Source organism: Haliotis asinina, chromosome 1 (genome assembly GCF_037392515.1).
Source record: "Haliotis asinina isolate JCU_RB_2024 chromosome 1, JCU_Hal_asi_v2, whole genome shotgun sequence".
Taxonomy (NCBI): domain Eukaryota; kingdom Metazoa; phylum Mollusca; class Gastropoda; order Lepetellida; family Haliotidae; genus Haliotis; species Haliotis asinina.
Genome location: NC_090280.1, coordinates 23,294,319 through 23,316,971, shown reverse-complemented (window position 1 = coordinate 23,316,971; position 22,653 = coordinate 23,294,319). Strand labels below are relative to the sequence as shown.

Below are 22,653 nucleotides of genomic sequence, written 5' to 3'. Positions count from 1 at the left end.
AATCACATCATGTACCTTAAATAAAGCAACATATCTGGAAATCTTATTGTGATATTCAGGTGAGGCAATTTCCCATTTCTACTGGCCTTTGAGAGTTGAACAATACCTGCATTTTATAAAGATACAATGCTGGGTTATCCAAGATGTAACATTAGTTTTTGTATTAGGAACACTCTTAATTTTAATGTGTAGATGTATTTGTTGAAAGAAATTGATTCTTGTTTCTTTGCTTGGCTTGGCATGAAGGCCAGTAAATCCTGTACATACATTCCATCTATTTCTCAGACACAAGGAACTGCAGCACTGATTGATTTCTCTTACTTCAGATCAAGGATGTGAGGTCAGTCGAAGATGACCAATCAGTCAAGTACTCCGACGAAGTTCTCTTCTACGTGGACAAGTATGAGATAGTGTAATAGCAGTGTACCCATAGAATATGACACTTGTTAACTTAAACTCTGTTATGAAGACATATTAAGGCTGTGGACTTGAGAGAGAGAAATGATAGCTTGGAAGCCGTGCATGGAGCAACACCAAGAGGTAACAGGGATGTTACATTATGTAACACACATCAGCATGAGAAGCTAGAATGTCATATTTATAATACAGTTATATCAACTTGGGTGTCACGTGAATGTTAAGCAGGTGTACGAAGTAAAGTTAGGGTTGAATACGGCTGATATACGATCACTAGCAGGCATTGGATTGAACATCAGTATAGTTGTCATTCATTTAGTGAAGAACATCCACACACCTTGGGGAAGAAGTCACTTGTGTAACATTTGTGTAACATCACGGTTGGCATGCGTGAAAAATTCATGAAACATCATGGTGTATCTGTGTGAAACATCACGTAACATCAAGATGTATCTTTGAGAATCATCGATACATGATAACAAACTGGTGTGACATCCCATCGGAAGTGAACAGAATATTCTTGATTAAGAGTTTCGAGATGTGTGATGAATGTCATAATTCCACTGTCTGACAGTCAGCAGCCAAGTTTTCTTCTATCATGTGGGAGAGAAAGCGATGAACGTTCTTGTATATATTCTGTGTGGGAAACGTGGGCCATGTTTTCAGCCTCTTCGTACATAAAACATAAAGTATCTCATATCTGTCAACTTTTTCACACACATTTCAGTACGTTGCCATAAGAGTAAGTCATCATGCATGCTAAATATTTGTCATGAGAGTTTACTGGGGAAGCACAACTGAAACTGGTGGTCAATCCCTGGAAACTAGTACAGAAACATTAGGGGCTAACTTAATATGATCACTGACAAGAACATTGTTGGAGTATGACAGCAAGCAGGAACTTAATTGGTAGATAGATAGTTTGCGGATCAAATCAAGGGCAGACAGCTTATCATTCACGATCAACTCAAAAGATGTTCTGTTGAAGGTCCAAGGTGTGTCCATGGAAGCATCTAAAAATGAAATACGTATGACACATCTGTCAGTGTTTTTAATGAATCATTAAGATGCATTGTAGATACATTCATGCAGCCAATGAGGGCGTATCATTTGTAAGATGGCAGGACAATACATGACGCCTGGCAAACAAGGTTGTAAGATCAGGTGGGGGAAAAGCAAGTCACCAACCAATAGATTATCAAGATGTAGTCCAATTGTCATTAAGTATACAATCTTTCATAATTCAAAACTGAGAACGAATACAATGGTCTTTCCATATTTTTGTTACCTTTATGTTTATTATTTAGAGATAGTAGGGGTCTCAAACCCAAATACCTGTAATATTTAAAATGGCTGATGTTTTTCTGGCTGAGGAAATATTGTTTTCTGCATGAACCCATCGTGTAGAACTGATTCCTTTGATCTCCAGGCAGCTGCAGTAAATGATACCTATTTTGAGACAAGACTGATCCATTTTTAATAATAGGAACATCACCCTAGCTTCTAATGAGGTCTGTTCCAGACATTTGTGTCCAGGTGTTTTTGAGGTGGGGTAGTGATCACTTATGCCACAGGGACTTGTTCAATGCCTTGCATGGTCAGTGCCCATTCCTTGTGTCCTACATTGCGTCAGTGCTCTATTGTTATTTTTTAAAAATAAATAACTTCTGTGATGCCCTTTAACGGTATATAGTATTTTCTGAGTAATCCTCAGAATATATTTACTATAACAATATGATCTGTTTTTCTCAGTTGCGTTACTTGGGTTAATAGTTAACATGCTAATGCATTTAACCTCCAAAGTGCTTATTTATGGTAATGACGATTGTAGGTAAATAAAACTATCAATGTGTCTTGTACATGTCATTCTTTTGTAAATACACCTGGAAGTCTGTCACTCCCTGCGCTGTTGTTGAAATATGTACATAAGAGAGGAAACCAGTTTCTTATGTATTTGTATGCACTGTGAGTTGACTCCAATAAACTGCTCTATATGCTTAGCTTTTGAATGTTTTGTCCATTTAGCAGTTTTTTTTATTTGCTGCAAATGTTAAAGTATCTTGGAAATTCGACGGATGTTGACAAAAAGTATAATCACTTCCATTCAAATATGAGGCGACAGGGTAGTCTAGTGGTTAAGGCACACAGAACACCTGGGTTTAATTCCTGGCGTGGGCACAATGTGTGAAGGTCATTTCTGGTGTCACTTGCAGAAATATTACTGGAAAAGTGCAACGAGTAGCACAAAACTGAACTCACTCCCTCCCTCACTGTCTTCACAGTGTTTACACTGCTCCCAGCAATATCACAGTAAAGACACAAAGATTATTTTCTACCACTGTGCCCCTATGGGTAAATGGATGAATGATGAGTGAACGTAAACCACATAGTCCAGACAAGGGTCTTGAAAATAGTCAAAGATGCACATTGTCAAAATGTTGAGGCTTAGAAAGATGACTATGGAGGATTCCAAGTAAGTAGTGAACAATCCACTGTGTATTCGTGGGCAGGCAAGATTGAAATGACAGCTGTGACATCAAGTGGGCGTGGCATTACAATGTGAGAGAGCACGTCTTGACCGCAGTGTGTAGGTTGACATGATGCTATAGCCCTACTTTACTTCTCAAGGAGGCAAGATTTTATGGTCTGAAAAATAAACCTCGCATGAAAAGTTTACCAATGTTTATGGATTGAAATATCCAGGTATACAGTGAACTGCAAAACCCCTTCTTGATGCTGGACAGGTGCATGGTTGGCACAATGAAGTTCGTTTTTTTCTGCGAACTGATGGTACGAAAAAATCAACCTGTGGTTAGGTTATCGTGACACATATCTTTGCATAATACTACTGCTTGACACGAATGCTATGAGCCTGCGCAGTAAACGCGTGTGTGACAAGTAGGCGGGGCGGGAATGTAGACAAATACATTTGATTGCTGCAGGTACATGAGGTAGATCGGGGATTAAGCACGTGCAATACACGCTGACTGTGGCGTGAACTCAATGCCGCTTCTGTTTAACACGTGTCCCGCAGACACGATTCGCACGAGGAAATTAGTTAAATTGTAGGCGACAACCCCGTTTCACTCACTTTGCAAGTGGAATGTTCTGGAGGGCCTTTTCATTATATGCAAATTGGGGTCATTTGTCAGGTCGTGGTTCATGATGTGGTTCAAATAAACAAACAAACCTACGTGAGGCCAAACAATCTTCCTCGGACTGAGAACCCCGAAACATCGTTGAGTGATTCAATCTGCAGACTTGGGAATATGACACACCTGAACCGAGAAAAAGACACAGCTACACAGACTGATGAACAGACACAGGTGAACACGGTGCATTGGACTACGGATTGGAACGGATCTGTGGACAATTTTGGATTCCCATGAACCGAGTATAGAGACTTCATACGCCAGAGACATTTACTCGCGATCGGGAAAAGTATTAGTAGGCTCAGTACCGCCCCAAGCATAGCCCGTCACATCGCTAGGTTCCAGTGGTTTGTTTAGGATTGCGTGCTATGTTCTGACTGTCAGCCGATGCTCTTAAGGCAATTCGCAATAACAGTACCAATATACTCCCTACGGCTTATTGCAAAATGATTTGTAATGAATTCAAACTCTTGATTTCAACACATTCCACTCTTTCTATACAAGATCTGCTAGAAAACATCATAGCCATTGAATATGTCTCAAGTGAAATCCTTGAAATTCAGTTCAAATTCTGCACATGAGTGAGATGTGGAAGCAGCCATGCAAGACCAATTTTAGGAGTAAGAATTCATTTTTGATATATAGAAACGAGACAAAACTTAAACAAGGGATGGGTGGATGAAGTGAGTGAGTTTAGTTTTTCACCGCACTCAGCAATATTTCACCTGTATGGCAGTGCTCTGTGGATAAGCGAGCCTGGACCAGACAATCAAGTGATCAACAGCATGAACGTCGATCTACGCAAGTGGGATACGATGACGTGTTAGTCAGAGACCTTGACCACCTGATCCTGTCAGTCGCCTCTTAGGACAAGCATGGGGTGCTGAAGATTCATTGTAACCCGCATATTCACGGATAATAAATAATAATAATACATTGTTAAAAGCTAGCAGACCAACTCGTTCACACAAGTTTTACTCAACCCTTGGATTACATGTAATAAACTATTCGTGTCGTATGAGGAATTTCATAGTGTGTGTCAAAGCCAATATGTCAAATGGCCATTGTAATTAAATGACATGATATTCTAATTTAATCAAGTAATTTGAGTAGAACCGACTTCTACAAGGCTATACTCATCAGAACCCATGCCAGTGTGGATGACTTTCTAGAATATAGACAGTGACACTGACATTGTAAGCAAGACCATACTGATTCTCATTACCCATGCGAGGGCGGTTGACGTGACTACAGACCATTTGAGGTCTCTAGAATATAGACAGTGGCATTGACACTGTAAACGTACTCGACCATACCGACTATTATAACCCGTTACGGAGATCAACTGTGTGGTTTCTAGAATATATATTGTGACAATTGTGCTGACGTATTAGATGTTAAGAACGTATTTCTACGGTTCTCAGTCACGTTTGGCTATAACGGCATGACACTGGTGGCTGGGCATGTTAATGACAGACTGATAAATGAGTGGAAACATGAAGTAGTTGGAATACATATTTTAAGAACCAGCTTGTAATGACATCTTCCTTCCTGGTCATTAACGATCTATTACGCACAGCTCCTTTGAAAACTGTCTCGTTGTTTAGTCCGATCTGAAGCCATGCATAGTTAAGATTGTTTACGGCGCTACAGTACAGAAATACTCTGCTGTATTATTTTCAAGAGGAATATTTCACATTCCATCTGTATGACACCTTCAGCATTTCTTTACACGAGAAAGTGTGGTTCACTGATATCTGCAGGAAACGGGTTGTGAACAGTTGTTCAAATGTCAGCTGGTGTTCAGCTACAGATCACGATACGTCAGTCCTAAGACAAATACGTCCTGAGGAATACGTTCCGGGCAGAGTGATACCAATACAGAAATAGGATAGCAGTAATGTGAATTCTGAGCATTCCTGTACAATAAGGGACATGTGTGTCATGCCTTGTGTATGCAATAAACAGTTTGATCAAGCTTACAGCATATAAAACTAAAGTAAAGCTTTGAAAGCATTTGTGGGAGATATGTAAAACGGTTAATTGTTTTCCATAAAACAGGTTAAAGCTATATTGATTTAAAAAATGTTTTAAAGGTTAAGGTTTTATTGACTGAAAAAATGTTGCTAAATCAGTGTTGTTGATGTACTATATATACTGTGAGTAAAACTCAAAGCTTTTCCTTACAAGCGTCCGCTCGCTGAAAGGACACACTGTTCAGTAACTGCATACATCATGGCGTTATGAAAACATCAACGTTCGCCGGGTATGTAGAGGACAAGCAGGAACATATCTCATAACTGTCGATATCAGTACAGTCCTCTGTAAAAGAGGACATCGTGGAAAACATTTTCTGTTCACTCTTATTGGAGTGCTCATATTTTTCCAGCTGAAATTGTAAGGATTTGTAGATGTTGAACTATACTCTCCCCAAAAAAGAAAGTGTGCATGCTAAAAAATAACACAAATACCACAAATTTCCATGATATATAATTTTATTTCATGGAAATTTCATTACATCACAGATCAATCAATTTGTGATCAACACGAGAAATTTCATTACGCTACTCTTGGTGCCATGGAGAGTCAGACACAAGGGGTCTAACACAAAAGTCACACACTCAGTATCTAGTATGACTTCCGTCTGCATCGACTACTGCTGTGCATCTACTACGCCTCATGGAAGCGAACAGGTTAGCATGGGAGTGTTGTGGGATGTTATTCCATATTCTGATAAGCTGTCTTTGGAGTTCCACAAGCGTTGACGGTGCATGGGGAAGCCGGAGTAGCTGACGTTTCATTTCGTCCCATACGTGCTCAGTGGGTGAGATATCGGGCCACAGAAGAACATCCACTTGCTGTTGCTGCAGATACTGTTGAACAGCATGAGCTGTTTGGGGTCGGGTGTTGTCCTGCTGTAGAATGACGCCGGGGCCGTGATGTTGCAGAAACGGTACATCAACAGGTGCAAGCACTTTATCACGATATCTGGTTGCATTGAGGTTGCCATCAATAATGACCAGCGCAGTTCTGTTACGGGCAGTGATGCCACCCCACACCATGAGAGCCCCTCCTCCATAACGGTTTCGCTCCACGACAAATGGATCTGCGTAGCGTTCGTTTCGACATCTGTACACTCTCTGGCGGCCATCTGATGATGAAAGATGGAAACGACTTTCATTTGTGAATAAAACACGTCGCCACCAGTGTAAGGGATGCCTATGATGTTGTGTACACCACTGCAGACGAACACGACGATGACGTAACGTCGAAATCGGACGAATTGCAGGTCTTCGAGGACGTAAGCCGTATTCTCTCTGCCGGTTGATTACTGTTTGAGGATGCATCCGTCTCAGGTCAGGGATGTTCCTGGCTGTCGTCGTTGCCGCTTAAGGAGATGGGTGACACGGATATACCGATCTTGTTCAGGGGTGGTAACTCGGGGTCTCCAGGAGAGGGGTCGATGGACTAGCCTGTCTACAGTGTTACGGTGACAGTTGAAATGCTGGGCAACCTCTCTGTGTGTTCTGCCAGCTCTAATCATAAACACGGGCAAGGAGATGTTGATTTATTGTCAATCTTGACATACTAAATTGGAGTCGTTTCAACAGCAGCGCAAGTTTAAATGTGAACGATAGGAAGGCGTTACTTTTGTGTTTAAATACCCAAGGTTTCACACTGCTGCATGCATTTTCACACTCTCCAGGTGTAAAACATGCCTTTTCACAAACGTGCAGCACGTCATTTAACGTTACCGCAATTTTAACGGGGAAAACCGTTTTTGTGTTCAAAATAACTTTTTCATGAACAGGTTAACATTTTTTACACTTACGAAATTGTTTTCTTTTTTAGTTTGATCAATTTCTTCAATGCACGCTTTCTATTTTGGACGAGTATATATGGGCTTCACCTGGTACTGTGGTCCTCTGTTGAGGAAGATGAAGGGTGGAGAAACGTGTAGATGGGGAGCTGTACAGTCAGTTCAGACTTCACATGGTACCGTGGTCTTCTGCTGAGGAGTATGAAGGGTGGAGAGACGTGTAGAAGTGGAACTCTACCGTCAGTTTAGGTGTCGCCAGGTACTGTGGTCCTCTGTTGAGAAAGATTAGGGGTGGAGAGACGTGTAGATGTGGAACTGTTCCCTCAGGACTCTCTCGTAATCATGTAGAGGTAAGACATCGTTGTTGGAAGCACGAGGTACATCACTGAAGTCATGGGATAATCTCTCTGCCATCACAGTAAGGTAGTCACCACACCTGTAATTACGACATTAGACTTATATTTCTATAGATGATCCCGATGGCTGTTGTTCGGTGGTTCGTTATTTAACGTCACACTCAGCAATATTTCAGCTATATGGCAGCTGTCTGTAAATAATCGAGTGTGGACCAGACAATCCAGTTATCAACAGCATAAGCATCGGTTTACGCAATTGGGTTGTTTGTTTAAATATGATGTTAGTCTTCTGATATAAGTCGAGTAAATAGTCTTTACATAGACATAAGACTGTAACTGGACAAGTATATAATGATTTTCTTCCATACTACTCCAGCATTTAAGATACAAAAGTATATATATGTACCTTCTACCCTGGTCCTCTGAAAACGAAACAAAGGGAAGACTTAAAATGAATTAATCGTCTACATTACCACTTACTGAACACGAGTAAGTGAGTGAGTATTGTTTTTCTCTGCTTATGACAATATTCAGAAAATATAACGGATTGGAACGCCAGGCTGAGAGACTAAGAGTAGTTTTATGTCACCTTTGGCAGTACTCCAGCAATATCATGTTGCGAACACCAGAAATGGGCTTCACACATTTTGCGGTCTTCAGCGTTGCGAATGATCGCTTTAACCATAAAGCTACTGCACTGACCTTTACTGAATCCAAACAACAACGAATAAAAGAGACATTTGCATTTGTGACAAGCATATGTTGCACAGGATCAGTTCTGACCCGAATCTCCAAGGTGTATTGTAAGACAGTGTATGGTTTGCAGTCATTATCATCTCATCCTACCGGGTACCCCTTCACTGATTGGTAAATTATACTGAAATCGCTGAAGAAATCAGCTAGCGTTACTGGCCTGTTATGACGAGCATACCAGTGGGTTGTTGAAGACCAATTCACTTTGGGGTAAGGGCGTGCTGCTTGAGGTGTGTTGGTTTGTGGAGGGGATGACTGAATGCGTTTGATTCATTTGATGGAAAGGATTCATATATTCACTGTACCTTTCACGTCCTTGCAGACAAGAACAGTGACTGCCGCCACCACAACTGCCACAGCAGTCAGCATAACGGAGTAGACAGCTACGATGGGGACGATGTCGTCTACGTTGACATCACCTCCTGATATAACACATGTATTTAGTATTGGACACATATGAGATCCGTCGTTAATATTTAGGAGATAAATATCATGTGTTGGCCAATTTCCGGGTGTTATTGAGTATTTGAAGCACGGGAATGCATTTGGAACCGACGGCTGCAGTAATACACTAGTGTAATATCGCTTCACGTATGACGTCAAAATGGTTCACAGTTGTGACGTCACAATGCTAATGTTGATGTCGAGATTTTACTAGACCTTGTTTGACTTGACAGCTGAGAGTCCTCACACTGTAGGCAATTTCGCCGCAGTTTCTGTCAATTTATGCTGGCGAGTAATAAACATTAAACTCGTTAAAGATTTAGTGTCAAACTCACTTTCGCTCGTCTGATACCAAACCATTAACTCGTTTAATAAAAATGGTATTACACGGAAGGTCGTTTAGTATCCTCTATTTACTTTCAAATCACAGATACTGATTGCAGTATATTTGGAAGAAATGCTTTTTGTAGCTATTTTTTCAAAGATACTACAATTCATAATAAACTAACAGAGCCCTGTCTTCATCACAAAACATCAACTGAAGCGAGAGATGGACAATGGAAAAAGATTCATCCGTGAGGTATGAAATATTACCTTGTTCGTACTAAACACTGAATATATTTCGGACATCAATAATGGCCAGCTAAGATTTTTTAAACATAAGAAAATGGTATTTGTTCTAGGACCAACTTGTCAAAGAAACTACGATTCTTTATAAGGTAGGAGAGTCCTGTCTACATCGCATAACGGGAAAAGGAAGCAAGCAATTAATGAAGAAGGAAGAATTATGCGTGAGGCACGACGGGAAGTATAACCGTTGCATCTGTCCAGGCTAGTGGATCTGTTATCACTGAACCCTGGTTATGTTTCGTGACTTAATTTATAACAGGAATGATAAATGATAAAATTGTAATAAATAATAAGACTCATATGGCAACATTTCTTGGCTCCGAATTGACACAGTTCACACAGTCCTTAAGCATGCTCGTAGTTAACCTTGAGACACCAACCTTCTATTTCCTGGTAGCTGCCGTCATTTTCATCTTCCCTGTGATACAATACCAGACTGATGAAAGTGATTATTGAACACGAGGAAAATGTGAGGAAATGAATATTAAACGTGATGAGGACATTATAAAGATAATTAGGTCCATACAAAGTCACTGACACAAAATATTACATTATGATGTGGATTTTGTGTAGTTTCACTCTGAAGTCGTTCAAGGTCACACCGTTTTGTGGAGAATAAATGAGTGAGTATTGCTTCATGCTGCATTAATTTGGCAGCTATTCGAGGCGATGAACTGTTTATTCATTTCATTTGAAACTCACCGATAATCAGCGTATCCTGTCTCTGAAAGTTACAATATTCTGTGGTTAATGATGAACTCAAAGAGATGGTTCTTTGTCCACCCTTAATGATTTTATTACTGCACGTCGATATGCGACTTTGGTACTCTTTAAACACGTTTCAGAAATTACAAGTGTACAAGAAACTGCGCTGAAATAAGTAACCACCATTTGTCGTGAATGTTCAGATGTTCAGAATGAATAAAGAAAAACAGGAACTGTTACTCATAAGTGATACATTAAGTATTTAATGATTCATGGGTACCCTTTTAACCTTTGAAGAAACGTCTTCTGATGTATTACATATTTCATTTAATATGTTAGAAATGACTTATGACACCAACCTTCTATCTCCTGGTAGCCCCCGTCTGCTCCTGGGTCCCGGGTGTAAGTGACAATGCTGAGGACAGAATTTTACAAAGGTTAAAGTTTGTCCAAACAAACAGTTAAACACACTGGAACGTAATTGCCTCACAAAATCGATTACATACATGTACACGTGCTGGAAATTTCATAATTGCAGTTTCCTAACGAAAGTGATATAACTGGAAATGTTTTTACACCGGCAAGACAGACTTGAAATGTCCTGTTGCTGACTCGGTGCTAACTTGTACATTCACCAAAATTGTTTTAGTCGTCCAGTGAGGAAGCAAGTGACCACTGGTGAAGTATAGACCAAGAAAGACCAATGACCTTGATGATCGAGTCCTAATTCGTCTGGAAACATGTAATACCATGACACAGACAGAAGACCTCTGTCAGTAATAAAGACTGGCGAGTCCGACTCTCCACTAGTTTTGTTTGTTTACTTGTTTTTTTTTAAATGTTGCACACAGCAATATTTCAACTAAATTTGGTGGGATGTATATTATCGAGTCTGGACCAGACAATGAAGTGGTGAACAGTATGAGCATCGATCTATGCAACTGAGATACAATGGCATGTGTTAACCAAATAAACGAGCCTGTCCACCCGATGCCGTTAGTCGCCTCCAACAAACATGGGTTGACTCACCCGGATTTCACTGGTTCCTATCCAGAACCATTAGAATGAGACTGTACCTGTGGTTTTGAGGAACAGTCACCGATCGACGTTATCAACAGAAAGTATACCGTTGTCGTGCCTCATTTTGGACGCCATCATTTGACGATATGAACCAAATCGAAAGTCTTTCGATTATTTGTTATGACAAATTTGAACTGGAGATCCTTATGCAGGAATTGATGTAGTTCTACTAAATGAATGGCAGAGGATTCGAGGCTTGATTCCCATTATAAGGAGACTGAGGGATGCGAGCCATAAGACAGGCATTTAGGTACTAATGTGGTCGCAAACTCAGGCACTCGTGTCATTGCGAGGATTAAAGATTTTTTTAAATATGAAAATTTTGAGATGACCCCCAACTCTTCACAGTGCATTAATTCTAGACATAATGTACTGTGAAGCGTTTCAAGTCACCTTTGGTCGCTGGTGGTGGTTCGTCTAGTAACCACAACCATGATTTGAGAAATGCGTCACAACCCAGTCGGTGACGCACTGATGGGAACCATACTTACAGTCCATGTTGATGTTCACGTTTGTGTGTGTAGACCGGATTGGTCGTACTTCGTACTTATCATGAAAAAAGGTGGTGGTAATGGATTAATATGCTTGTGCATCCACAAACGTCAACAGACATGAAAGCTCAGTCTGCACTGTCCCCACAAAGGTATGACATAGTATAAGGGACAAAACAGCTCCTACGAATGAGCACAAACTGGTGATGAGTCTCAAGAGTTTAGCGTACAAGGGTACGTATTTATTCCCAGCCACCAGCAGCCTGATCTGTGGTATACTATCAATTAACACTGTGTCAGAAACTTCAAAGCCATAATACTCACCGATTAAGAATGTATCCCCTCCCTGAAAGGGAGTAGACAATTACACGTGCAAAATGTTAGATGACAAATATACGATCAACGAATTGTTAGTAAAGTTGCACAAAGGTGAATCATAAATACAAAATTTAATTTTGCAGAACAATACTAGACTCTTTACAGAATTTGTAGGTCAAGAAAGGGAACAAAATATCAAGTAGATACAACACAGGTGGCTGTTATTTCACATGACTTCTCGGATGAGTTTATGTCACTCAATAATGGTGTCTCTTAAAAGGTATAAACACTACGTTAAAGGCTGGACTCAGGTTCCTTTTCTTCACAAAGAGGCGACTTTCTTCCTTTCTTGCTACCACCAACGGCGTGTTTAAACTCAACCAAAATCGAACATAAGAAAATAGACTAATCTCCTGTGGCATAAATCCACTGATTTAAATCAAAGACGAACATGATAGTATGTGAGTGTGATGTGAAATACAATAAACTTTAGTATGGGTGAATATATCAGTTATGAAGATAAAACTATATTCACCACTTGACCAAAAGTGGTATAAATTATGTACTATATAAAAGAACACTACTTTTCAGTTGTACTTTCTTCTTCCTTCATTTTTGTAGCTATTCCGGTTGGATTTGTTACTAAAATGTTTTATCAACTATTTCCCAGTTATACCTGAACACCGTGCTTTTGACATCCCAGGAAATAACACATGCAGGAAATAATCCCAACATACCTTAAAAGTATTTGCAGTTGAGAGTGAGTTTAGTTTTAGCAACATTTCAGCAATAGGACAGGACAACAGTAATGGGCTTCACATATTTTTCCTATGTCGGAAATCGAACCCGGGTGTTTGGCGTTATGAGCGAACACTAACGACTGGGCTACCCCACCGCCCCTACTTGCACTTGGAAGTGCGAAAGAAGTGCTTTTGAACGTATGCATTCCATGGTTATAAGGTCAAGCTGGATCATGGCATAGCATAAATATAATAATACCAGGTACAAACAAACATGAAGGCATGATTCTAAAATACCGCGGTGGAACACTTTTTCATTCACTCTCACATCACACCGTATTACCCCTGAGTCTGTGTTTTCTACAAACAAGCACTATGACGACAACGGCGATGACCACGATCAGGACCAAACAGACAGCAGCCACGGGGACCATGGAAACGACACCAGATTCATTAAGCTCACGTGCTGAAACATTTAATATGTACCATGCAGTTTAGTATGTGTCTAATCCTGTTTTAAATGCAAATATGCAATACCTTATCTACTATATCGGCAATACCGTATCCACTTTCTGTACGTGTCCATGGCACTTTCTTTCTTTGGATGTCTCTCAATATTCCACAATACGTAATATTACAAAGGGTATACGGTGGCACTTCCAAACGACATTTAAAATAACATTTCCTTTTGTCACTTTGCATATCATGTTTTCTTTCATGGTATATTTTCAGTTTATAGGGCAAGCAGAAACATTTGAGATTGTAGGACTGACTGTCGTTTTGTTTTAGGCCGCTTTCAGCAATATTCTGGCAACATCACAGAGGGGTCCACCAGCAATGGGCTACACATGTGGAGATTCGAACCAAGGTTTTTGGCGTCATGAGTCAACGCTTTAACCACTAGGCTACCCCACCGTCCCTGTGATTGTAGCTGATAACTGAGAAACTTGGTGTAATCTTTCTATTGTATTATGGTCAAAATTGAATTCTTAATGAATACTACGAGTTGAAATGATTACTGATTTTGAATAGTGTCATTCCAAGTTTTGTCCAAATACAACTTTAAATATTGCATATTCTGTTACTAAAGAATGTGTGCAGGTCTTACTGATGACCTCCAGTATCAGGTTGCGTGATGCACTCCCATGGGAGTTGTTGACATGACACGTGTACTGTCCAGACACAGACACATCTACAACTGGTATAGACAACACAGCCTCCCTGTGTCCTGTAATCACCACCTGTCTGGATGTGTCCCACCAGGTTACAGAACAGGCAGGGTTACAGTCAGCAGAACATCTCACTGTTACAGGTTTCCCTTCTTCTACCTGCAGCTTGTCCCTTGTGCCGTCAAACTGTATCTGGTCAGGTCCATCTGGAATGCATGTGAGATGGTCAGAAATAATAATTTGAAACTTTCTTCTACCATACCCATGCCACCATATATCTAGTGTGGCCGTCTTCCAAAGGGATTCAAGATTGAAGAATGATATTTGATTATAACTAGAATCCCAGCCTCGTTTTTACTGATATCACACACATTGAGAAAAATAAAGACATCCTGGGAAAGCCCTTGTAACTCTATCAACTCGTGTTTATATAACTGATATCAGTAGAGGCGAAGGTGATAGTCTCTATTTATGCGTACACGTGCAGTATGGCTGAGCAATAGCAACAAAGGACACGGCGTGATGATGAATCGGATCGGAATTCTGTGGCGATATCTCGAGACATCATAGCTCGGGTCTTTCCATAAAACATCCGTTTCAGATGTTATTGTTTCTGAGTTATTATTGAATGGGCAAGCTTCATGTTCACTTGAATTTAGGCATTAAACGTTGATAGTGACAACGCATGGAGCAGAATCAGATTTTCTGAGGATTGTATATGAAGAAACATCTGGCTTCTGTTATTGTTTCAATATTAATCAACCTGAACCTACATAAAACATTGAGAGTGTATCCCTGACTCCAGTCTGACAGTAGTCCTTCTTCTCCAGATTGACAAGAGTACACTCCCTTGTCCTCCTTGGTGACGTGGTCTACGGTCAGGAATTGTCCGTCCACCTGCACTCTGTTGTCTACCCTGCTGTCTACACTCCTGTTGTTTCTCCTCCAGGTGTAGGACGTGTTCAGAGACTGGTCTGTAGGAAGACTCCGGGAGGTTGTGGAGCAGGTCAGGTTGACAGGATCACCGGATACAGGGTCAGCGACAGTCGTGGTGATGTTCGGTTTTGATGGTTTCCCTGTGAAAAGTTGAATGGAAATGGTTGTAATCTTGTCCTTATTCTTATTAATTATTAATAACATATATGAATATGTAGTATGTATTCAGTGACATAAAGTCACCGTCATACGCCAAAATGTCGTTTGAACAGAAAGTTTATTTGAATTGATCTTAGTGAACGTCAAATGTTCTATCCATTCCCAAGGAAGCAATAACAGATGGATAGTGAATGCAGTGAGGCAGAATCCCTGACCACGTCCGTGATACTGTTCATAAAACGTCTGTAGGGAGAGAGGAAGGTCAGGTGTTATAAAACGTCTGTAGGGAGAAAGGAAGGTCAGGTGTTACAAAACGTCTGTAGGGAGAGAGGAAGGTCAGGTGTTATGAAACGTCTTTTGGGAAAAAGGAGGGTCAGGTGTTATAAAACGTCTGTAGGGGGAAAGGAAGGTCAGATGTTATAAAACGTCTGTAGGGGGAAAGGAAGGTCAGATGTTATAAAACGTCTGTAGGGAGAGAGGAAAGTCAGGTGTTATATAACGTCTGTAGGGAGAGAGGAAAGTGAGGTGTTATAAAACGTCTTTTGGGAGAAAGGAGGGTCAGATGTTATAAAACGTCTGTAGGGAGAGAGGAAAGTCAGGTGTTATGAAACGTCTGTTGGGAGAAAGAAAGGTCAGGTGTTATAAAACGTCTGTAGTTAGAGAGGAAGGTCAGGTGTAATAAAACGTCTGTAGTGAGAGAGGAAAGTCAGGTGTTACAAAACATCTGTAAGGAGAGAGGAAGGTCAGGTGTTATATAACATTATGAAAGTGCCATCGAAGAAGATTGGTCAGTGTCATAGTGTACCCTTGAACGATAACAAAATATAAGAATATAATATATACAATATATTTCATCTGGATTCTGTTACAGGATGAAGCTTTATGGTGATGTTCATCACTATCGTAATTAGTTCTTGCAATGACATTTGTGTAAACGACATTAAACTATAATGCTATAATGATAAAGCTATGATAGGTATTGATAATTATTTCGCAGATTATCTGCCTGTGATCGCCATATTTCTATCAATGTGTCTCAAAAACTAGCTTTTGGCGCGGAGTTTCTATTTGGTGCTCACATTATCTTCACACTTACGCAATACAATAAGAAGTTGAGTCCCGGGAGACACGTCACTGTTATGAGTGTTTAAGTTGTAGACTCCGGCGTCCTGTACGTCAACACTGTGGAACTTGAGACTGACTAGCTTCCTCTCCTCTAGGGATGTATTGACAGTCAGCCGAATCCTCGTCCCGTTGTCTGTGTGTGTGTCGACAGTAGCAAGCAGAGTCGTATTTCCATTCACAATGAACAGGATAATGGAACCAGTTCTGTTGGATTTCTGTTGTGTATTAGATTTTATCTTAAAATCCGTAACTGACTGACTGACACTCCAGGTCATGTTGACACTTTGTCCGACACGGGCCACAGTGGTGGTATAAGAAGCTGAAACACATCAGCATAATTAGTACACGATACAGAACAGAAACATAAAGGCCAACTTTGAAATACAAATACACGTAATTGCATATTTGATCTAATTTAACTGATACAAAGATGACATCATGGTGATAGTCACATCATGGCAATGCTAATTGCCCTGTCGTAAGATGCCCACTCAGTGAGCTGTCGATCATCACTTCTCTGTACTATGTTATGTGGATTTCTCTGCCATTCTTCCCGCAATGCATTGTAAACGTGTTTCAGTCTGATGTTGACCTCGATGCAAACACTAAGATGTTGTATCGGATTAAGATCCTACGATCTCTTTCGTTTGAAAAATATGGTCCCTGCACCAGTTCCCTGAACCGCAACCCTGTAGATCTTCCCAAGTAGGATATGATTCCCCACACTATCACACTTTCGACACCAAACCTGTCGACCTGTCGGAAAGTGCTGAATACCTTCACTTGACGTCAGACGACAGCCTACCATCAGTTTCAGCATTGAGGGAGAATTCACGAACCATCATTGCTCCAGACTCACCGCCATTTTCTCCATACCTGCACGGTGTTGCTCCATGCTACACGTCGTCATCGTCGTCGGTGCAGACTTCTCAACAGAGGAACAAATACTTTGGTGTCTAATTTCATGCTGTTTCGTCGGTCAACAGCACATACTATGCACATGTCGAGCAGTATCGGCGGTGGTAGATGGCGGTGAGGTAGATGAAAGACATGAATGTTGCGATATTTTGTAAGACTGTCTACTCTTCTCTACCACTTCTCGGGTCATCGGGTGCGCGAGTGCGTGAGTGCGTGAGTGCGTGAGTGCTTGCTTTGAAACTAAGCGTCACGTCGCAATCGGCAATATTCCATCAATATCGTGACGAGAACAATTTAATTTATATCTATATTAAAATCAATACATTTAGAACGTAAGCGCTGCCATCAAAGTACAGTACAAATATCACAACTCGTAAGTTACTGGTACGCTATCATGGAAATAATCACTAGGTATCACCAGCATCTGAACGTTGATCACCATGCCAGGGACGAATGAGTGAGTGAGTGAGTGAGTGAGTGAGTGAGTGAGTGAGTGAGTGAGTGAGTGAGTGAGTGAGTGAGTGAGTGAGTGAGTGAGTGAGTGAGTGAGTGAGTCAGTCAGTCAGTCAGTCAGTCAGTCAGTCAGTCAGTCAGTCAGTCAGTCAGTGTTTTAGTTTTGCGCCGAGTTTCGCAATATCCCAGCAATAGTGGGGAACACCTGAAATGGGCTTTACACATTGTACCCATGTTGGGAATTGATTCCGCATGGAAGGCTTTACCCACAAGGCTACCCCACAGCCATGGTTGCTTTCAGGTGGTTAATATAACGCGATATGGTGTACGTCGACGTGACAAATGCAGTCTGGTACGTTCCAGTTTGGAGGCGTCGTTAGGCGATGTTGCGACTGGCGTCTTTTTCGTCTTCCCCAATTTCATTAAGTCAACAAATGTATAACAAAAGCTGACTTTCGTTATCAATGATGTTTGTAGCAGCACATGACTGCCACAAGCCGCCCCGCTTGTTTTATTTTAATGACAGTTTTCTGAAGTACATGCCACGAACGTTTAGGAAGTATTCGTTTGGATTTACGAACTTCTGACTACCGTAGGTTGATAGAAATTATTCTATTCGTACAGTATAAACCGTTTCTTCAACTCACTCAACACTCATCATGATATACAAGTATGGTTCTCAGTTGGGCGCGCGGTGTCCCGGTTTCAGATTTCGACCAAGAGCACGTGTGAATGAATTACCAGAAAATAGTTCGCGAAATAGTGTTTGCGAAAGGACCGCATTCTGACCTAGCTGCCGCTCCCGTCATGCCTCCCTGGGCCTTTTTTCTGTGCTTGTGTATGACATAACAAATTTTACCTCATATTGTGGTCTTGGAGGGAGGCGAGTAAAATGGGTCAAGTGGCTTGTTGACAATGGCTTGTTGCCTAGCAACACCGGACCTTGCACATCATATTAATCACTGGTTGATGATTACTTCAGTTGAAGTTCTGTCGAATGTTTCGAAAAACAAAACACCAAACATGTTCAAACGTTTCTGCCAAAATATGACAAACTTAGAACACACCTTATACCTAACTGGAATGATAAAAAGTAAAGATAAACGCTTACCAGCAAATTCCAGTGTGCATCCAAAGAAGATCACAGTTTTCAGACAAAACAAATGAAAAAACATAATAGGTGTGTTTGCTTCCAGTGTGTTGACTACTACACAATACTTCAGATGATTCAGATAACTATTTGTTAATCAGGACTGTGATGAAGTATTTCCGTGTTATTACGAGTCATCGTGGCACTGTAAAAACGTTTAAATTTGTGGAGGAAATGGGGAGCGAAAACAAACTGCATATAGACACCGTGTTGTAACCAGTGAGAAACACAGGAGGACCTGTTGCATTACTCATACGTTGTTGCACGCCCTTGTGTGTCCTTGGATATACTGGCAATCAAGGCGACTACTAGGATCGGGTGGGCAGGCTCACTGATTTGGCTGACACGTCATCGAATCCTAATTGCGTAGATCGATGGTCATGCTGTTGCTCACTGGTTTATCTGGTCCAGACTCGATTATTTATACACCACCGCCATACAGCTGCACTATTGCTAAGTGTGGCGTTAAACATCCTGGCAACCATGTTGATTATCATCAGGATCAGTGTCATGTGAATGGTGTGTCTTCTTTAGGGTTTAGTTTTTCAAGCCAGTGTCAGTGTTTACGTTTCATCATCCGAGCTGCCCGCCCACCACAGAGTATTACAAAGAAGATGCTAGAAACTAAAAGGTACCAATTGCAAGGGTACTCAGATGATATACTCCAGCAGAAAAACTAAAAGATTATTTTTCACCACGATGGTCCATGAGCCATGCCGTCTTGGCAAATAATAAAACTGAAATTATGCCCTCAACCTCCTGCGTAGACTTCGTTCGTTATTGATTCCTCAGCGTTTAGAATGCCGGTCAAATAATTGGTGTGGTTAAAGTGAGCACCAATACTGAATTGCCATCGTGTATTTTCTAAAAGTCTACGCCTTACTATGTCAAGAGAAGTTCATTTATTACCGTCGTCTAAACCAGTTCAGAAAACAATGAACTTCTTCACCAACCAGAAACCAGTGCTTCCATGGCCTTTTTAATCCACACATTCAAAACGAATCGATCAGTTATGAGATTATCTCGGGCTCGGATCCGAACACTTCTTCTGTCTATGCCCAGGAGATGCAAAACAATGCTGAAAGTGAACGGACGTCACAACCGGTACTGTCGAGTGTAGCGTTAACGTTGCGATGACATAAACAGTAAGTTGAGTTTAGGCTTAACTGAAAAGTAGCTGTTTGTTATGAATACAATAACTGAATAGGTCGGGCTCTTTGATATGTCTAACAAAGACAGACATACAGTAATTCAGGCCAAACGACCCATAGTACAGTTATATGTTTTTGTTTCAAAACTAGTACTTTTTTTCAGAAAACATGCGACGGAGATAATACCATCTCCATTCTTAGAATTTAAAAGATTTATCATGGAATGTTGATCTTTATACCCTGTACATAAGTTTGAAAGACATTTATTGTTGCAGGTCTCGGTAGTTCTTGCACACAAATAACACATGATATTTATCCTCGACCTCATTGCTATTACATTTTACACATAAAAATTCACTTGGATTTAAATTTTCACATTTACGATCAGAGTGTTCACTGAAATCACACAAGGAGATTCTGAATTGAGAAAACATACAACAATATAACATCTTAATGAACTGCAAGTATTTGGATTCTCTTGGTTCATATACATGGCATACACATGTACATGAACTTCTTTTGAAGTGAGTGAGTGAGTTTAGTTTTTCGCCACTTTTAGCAATATTCCAGCAATATCACGGCGGGGGACACGGCGGGGGAATCGATTCTTTTGAATTTGTGTAGACCATTGCTTGTGAGGGATGCACATCCCTTAGTGCCGGACTGAAACAAAACGTCTTTAATGAAAAATACGATTTTTGTCTTAATTCCGTGTATTTATTGTATGTGAAGAAATACTGCACAACAATTTTAACTGGATGACCACGCGAGCACGAGGGGTTGTCGATGATGTGTCTCTCAAACCTGTCATCATTTAAATCACTACAACGGAACCTGAGACTTCTTAGTATATAGGTTAGGTCAAACATAAAAGTTTTGTTACATGTATTTGGTTTTAATATCGAGTTATTTTAATCTGGATAAAGTATGAATGCTAGTAATTGAATTTCAGAACTTACAGGATTCCACAGTTTTATTGCATCAGGTAGAAATGATCTGGCAGATGCCTGATGCCGATACTTTGACGGTGTATCCCCACTATGCCCAATATCTTAAAACATCAAAATGTAGTCACCCGTAGAACAAAAGGGGTATTAGTTATATAGTTTGTTTCAAGGTATGTCTGGTGACACCGTGACCACAAGTCTCACTAAATTGGTGAGTACATTTCAGAACAAATGTCCGTTATATTCGGACTTACGACATGACTTATGGGAAAATGTACTAAGTACTTATCCTATTTCCCTCTCCTTTCACCTACCGACCACGCTGCATTCATACTTAGTAATGCTAAGGTAATTAAACCTCTAGCTGGAACGGTTACTAAAATGTTTAATAAACGTAAACGCATATTGTAGTCCTGTAACTACACATATAACACTTTATTGGTGAATATGGAACTGTCGATACATTATTCACTATAACTATTTTTTTCATCGTTGGTGCTTATATACTGTGATAGATTATTCACTTCATGCACTATTATACGTTCTGTAGTGTCTTGTGTCTCGTAGGCCATATGGCCGGATGTTATATTTTATCAGTGTTTCAAATTATGTATGCATAGTATGTGACACATAAATACAAATTTTCTCCCTTTTCTATCTGTGAACACTAACACATGTCACAGCCATGAACGTGAATGATAAAACGATCCGCCCACTTCATCATTCATCATCATGGCTAATGCTCAAGAAGGCGTCCAGTACGTTATATATTCTCAAGGTGGACAGACGTGTTGCAAGCCATTTCCTTTTGGTGTTAGCCCGATAGGTTACAAAACTTCATTTTTAGATAGTATTGAAGGCTTGTCCAGCCTTTTTAGCAATTCATCTGTAAGCCCACGCCATTTTTGCTATGGACAGATAATTATTTATTAGAGTCTCACCTCATTTGGTACATTTCAAAAACATACAGCATATCAGTGAGCGTATATATTTTTGTAGCTACGCTCATTGTGGACAAAATGTGATATACGGCAGCTATAGGTTTAGGATTAAGAACCGAAAGAATAATAGACTACTGGAGTCCTTGTCAAAGACTGCCGAGCGACACTGAATATAAATGAAGGACCTATCAAATAGAACGGCAACCATCCTTCAACTGCAGAACTACAGCAAGCTGTGTCCATCAAGGAAGAAGTATTGAGACGTAACCCTTAAGGAAGAAAATCTGTTCTGCAATACCTTGATTGTGTCTCTCATTAACTGTTGTTTCCAGATATGTTGATACACTGTCACTGCGCATTTAAAAAAGGAGGTAACAGTAGGAGTAAACCCTACTGACATACTATTAGATCGCCAAATCACCACCACAAGTATTTCCCGAATGGTAGGTGGTGTCCAGGTATTGCTACATCAACGCTGCGGATGTCTGCGTGCTGCCAGGATTCTGTAAGACATTTAAAGTCAAAAGGTCGAAATTCTGTGTAAGGGAAATAAATTTTGTCTTTCAAGCTGCGTACGTCCAATGTGTATTATTTCAGAGGATCTGAAATAATTCTACCCGGGATTAGGATGAATATCGCCGCAGCACAGAGGGATGGGAGAGGCTATTTCAGATACATGACAGTAGAGATACAAGAACCTAAAACTGAGTTTGGATCTCATTAATCGGACTGCAAAATATTGAACCCACTGCCGTCTTTATGTTCCACATTGGGCATGTATTTAAAGCGGACATCATG

General features: G+C 40.5%; 1 pseudogene; it reads right to left on the bottom strand.

Annotated features, from left to right (window-relative positions):
- Positions 1–6,190: 6,190 nt before the first annotated feature.
- On the bottom strand, positions 6,191–18,841 carry LOC137262314 (uncharacterized; annotated as a pseudogene).
- Positions 18,842–22,653: the final 3,812 nt, after the last annotated feature.